The sequence below is a fragment of the Bos grunniens genome, chromosome 6 (genome assembly GCF_055505025.1).
Source record: "Bos grunniens cultivar Pamir isolate PY7600 chromosome 6, Bosgru_T2T1.0, whole genome shotgun sequence".
NCBI classification, from domain to species: Eukaryota; Metazoa; Chordata; class Mammalia; order Artiodactyla; family Bovidae; genus Bos; species Bos grunniens.
The window spans coordinates 4613797-4617882 of NC_141170.1; the positions used below are offsets into that span (position 1 = coordinate 4613797).

The window sequence follows — 4086 nt, forward strand, 5'->3', positions numbered from 1 at the left end:
TGGGCTACAGTCTGTGGGGTCACAAAGAGTCGGACATGACTGAGCACATACATACACATTGTGTTTTATGGTTTTGGTGGCAAAAAAAAAAAAATTTGTACCAAGAATATGTTACTTGAAAAAACGTGTTTGGAGAGATTCGGGGGCCAGGGTTTGATGAGTGGCTACATGACTGACTGACTGGATGGATGCACTTGGGTTCCGTGCACTTCCCTTGGGTCCAGTACAGGGTGGTGCTCAGTTTGTGCCGATGAGCCAGCAAAAGCCAGGGACTGTCCCTCCGCCATCAGGCTGGCACACAGCAGGCACTCGGGAAATGGCCTGTGAGTGGATTCTGTGTTGTTTGTCTCTCTGCTGGGCAGGCAGTGAGCATTAAGGGGTAAATCAGCTGATTATGTGCTGTGTGTATGTGTTGGGGGTGGTGCTGATGTTGCAGGAAGGGGGACCCCTTCCAGGGCCCAAAACTGGGCTTTGGTCTAACACTCGGAAATGAATTGTCTGAGGAGACACATGTGCTGACAAAGCAAGAGACTTTATTGGGAAGGGGCACCTGGATGGAGAGAGTAGGGTAAGGGAACCCAGGAGAACAGCTCTGCCGCGTGGCTCGAGGTCTCGGGTTTTATGGTGATGGGCTTAGTTTCCGGGTTGTCCTTAGCCAATCGTTCTGACTCAGAGTCCTTCCTGGTGGTGCTCGCCTTGTTCAGCCAAGGTGGATGCCAGAGAGGATCCTGGGAGGTGGTTGGACACATGGTGTCTCCTTTTGACCTTTCCCTGAACTCTTCTGATTGGTGGTGGTTTATTAGTTCCGTGTTCCTTACCAGGAGCTCCTGTTGTAAAACAATTCATGCAAATGGTTACTATGGTGCCTTGCCAGGGTGGGGGTTTCAGTCAGTGTGCTTCCCCCAACACCAAGGTTTAAGGAAACCATCAGTTTCTCTGAGACCAGTGCCATTTCATGAGGATTTTATTAATCAGAGAGCCATCATCGGGCTCAGCCCAGGGAAATAATTACCAACAAGGGCTTTCCGGTAGCCAGGGCCTGCTGCTTGATACTGCCTGGTCACCCTTCAGGAATCTGGATCTGCAGGGCACCTGGTGAACTCTCCCTACTCAAAGTGCCAGTGCAGCTGCGACGCTCTGAACTGGCCAAAGCCCACCTCGAGGCCTCCATCCGAGTGTCCGGGTCCTTGGGCCGGTTGTCCACAGCGTCCCTGTACCTTCCGGTCCAGAGGAGACGGGCCTGGCGTCAGCGATGAGCGTGCCTGGGCAGTGCTGGGCCTTGGCAGAGTTTGTGCCACCTTTGCCTTCATGTGGACCTGGAGCCAGGACCCTAAAAGAACACTGGGACTCTGAGAAGCTGTGAGCGGCCCTCATGTCTGTGACGTCACAGGAAGCAATCTATAGGGATTTTTGTTTGTTTGCTTGTTTTTAGGCCAAACTTGAATTGTGTCTTGCAGTGCAGGACGCAATGTTTACCTTAACTTTCATGTTTTGAAGGGGATTGCCTTTGGATTGTACTACGGGCTTTAACGTGAGTAGTCCCGGGGAATGCGCCCCCTCAGTCCTGTGTCGTTGGTGTGCCGCTCGCTCTGTGGATGTCACTTCATTAAAATTCTCTGCATTGTGTTTATTGAGCACCCATCTCCTGCTTGCACCAAGCTAGCTCTATTACTCACAACTACCTGGCAAGGAGCAGGCATCACCCCAGGTTACAGATGAAGTAAATAAGGCCAAGAGCTGCTCTCTGCCTTGCTCAGGCACCCAGCTTGTGGGCCCCAGGGTCTTTGGGAGGCCAGGTGGTGGGGCTGCCTCTGATAGCCTGCTCATGTGACATCAGTGGGCAAGCGAGGACCAAACACCACCACGGTGCAGATCTGAAAAGCAGCAGCAGGGGCCGCTGCTGACCCAGTCCTGCAGCCACAAATTCCACGGTACACTGAGCAGTGTCTCCACGTGGCAGGATACCTGGGAAGGGAGGCTCTGGAAATCTGTAGCTTGGCAGCCAGCAGCGTGCATGAAGCTCTGACTGTGCCAGGCATTGGGCTGCACGCAAGGCTCTGGGCATTGCTGAGCCTGGAGCTCCTCCGGCTGTCCTGGGCTTCAGCACCAGTTGCAGGCCAGGCGTATTGAAGGGCTTCCCAGGTGGGTCAGACAGTCAAGAATCTGCCTGCAGCGCAGGAGACTGGGGTTTAATCTCTGGGTCAGGAAGATCTCCTGGAGAAGAGGATGGCTGCCCACTCCAGTATTCTTGCCTGGAGAGTTCCATGGACAGAGCAGCCTGGTGGACCACAGTTCGTTCGTGGGGTCTTGAAGAGTCCGACATGACTGACTGATTTTTCACTGAGCCCTTTACTTTTTTTTTTTTTTAACCAAGTTACCTGGTTATCCTTTTTTTTTAGCCATACCCCCAGTGGCAGGCAGGAGCTTAGTTCCCCCTCCAGGGATTAAGCCCAAGTCCCTTGCATCGGAAGCTCAGAGTCTTAACCGCAGGACTGCCAGGGAAGTCCCCCTGGTGCTTTTGATGTTATCTGAGTTTGAGAATACTTAATCACCCACAGGTTTTCAAAATGTGTTCCTGGCATTCCCCCGTATGACACGGGGTGTTCAGTGAGGATCAGAGCTTAAGAATGCAGGTGATAACACTGAGTTCGAAAAGAAATTAAATTGCATATAAATTAGAAGTTCAATCGCATCAACTTTTGCATGGGGAAAAGACGGAAGGGAGAGGGAGAGTCTGTACTGGGGGCATGTCTTCCCTCCACGTGGCTGTATATTTGTTTATTTATTTTTGGCTGTGCTGGGTCTTTGTTGCTGCACCAAGGCTTTTCTCTAGTTGCGGTGCGCGGGCTTCTCACTGCAGGGCTCTTGCAGAGCACAGGCTCTAGGGCATGTGGGCTTCAGCAGTTGCAGCACATGGGCTCAGTACTTGTGGCGCTCGGGCTTCGTCACCCGCAGCACGTGCACCCGACCTGGGATTGATCTGCTGTTCCCTGCATTGCAAGGCGGATTCTTACACTGGACTGCCAGGGAAGCCCAGTGCTCAGTCTTTGAAGTGACACTTTAGGCTGAAAGTCTCAGGCTTCCATTTGGAAGATTCAGCTTAGTCCCCTTAGAGGGTGGGTAGGTGGAGTGTGGTGGGGCAGGGGGAGGGGTGACGAAGGGGCCCAGAGCGGGAGGAGCAGAGAGGAGGAGGGAGGTGAGGAAAGGGCAGGGGCGGGGTGGCGGGAGGGGAGGTGGAGGAAGGCGGCCCTCTGTTCAGAGGCCACGGCAGAGGGCCCTTGTAGGCTCCAGGCTGGAGGGCTGTGGGCAGACAAGTGCCAGGACAGGGCCTCCTCCTGTCATTGCTCCTTTCAGTCCCGCTAGCACCAGGCAGCCTGGGAACCAGGAGCAAGGCGGCAGGCAGGTGGTGGGGCAGGGGGCCCTGGAGAGCGACGGTTCTGAGGGGGCCTTGGAGAGGTTCCTGGCTTTGGTCCCTGTGTCCCCAGGCCTCCCGTTCTGGGGTTCCCACCCCCCTCTCCCCCACGGGCCCCCTGCAGAGGAAGAATCCTGGTCACGGGTAACTGGGGCTCCAACCCCATGTTACGACGGTCAGCCTGGCCTCGGCCCTTCCCTGTTGAAGCCGTCGGTCCTCAGCCTCTGGCAGCAGGTCCGGGGCTCCAACCCCATGTTACGACGGTCAGCCTGGCCGCGGCCCTTCCCTGTTCGGAAGCCGTCGGTCCTCAGCCTCTGGCAGCAGGTGCAGTCCTGGGCTTGCCGGCCTCCCTTCCCAGAGACGGCTGTCTCACAGCAGCAGGGTCTTGACCCTTTCTGGCCCTTCTGCCTTCTAGACCCTCCTCTTTTTCTTGCCCCCACCATCCTCCTTAACCCTCTCCATGCTCCCCCAACAAGCCTGTCCTGCCCCGGATGGAGCCCCCCAGCTTGGCCCCTGGGTGATGCTCCCTAAACCCACAGTACTTGCAGGGGTCAGGCAAGCAAGCCTCTTCTGGGGCTCTGTGCATGTCAGGAATACTTCTTTTCTTTTTTTAATTTTAATTTTATTTTTTAACATCAAATCCCTTTGTAATGGGGTATAGTTGATGAACAATG

The 4086-nt window shown here is 54.8% G+C and overlaps 1 long non-coding RNA gene across 1 annotated transcript; it reads right to left on the bottom strand.

Annotated features, from left to right (window-relative positions):
* Nucleotides 1-513: 513 nt before the first annotated feature.
* On the bottom strand, nucleotides 514-1330 carry LOC147370223 (uncharacterized). The gene is made up of 2 exons (XR_015165127.1): nucleotides 1158-1330; nucleotides 514-827 (listed from the first exon to the last, which is right to left on the bottom strand). It is a non-coding gene; the product is annotated as an uncharacterized LOC147370223 (long non-coding RNA).
* Nucleotides 1331-4086: the final 2756 nt, after the last annotated feature.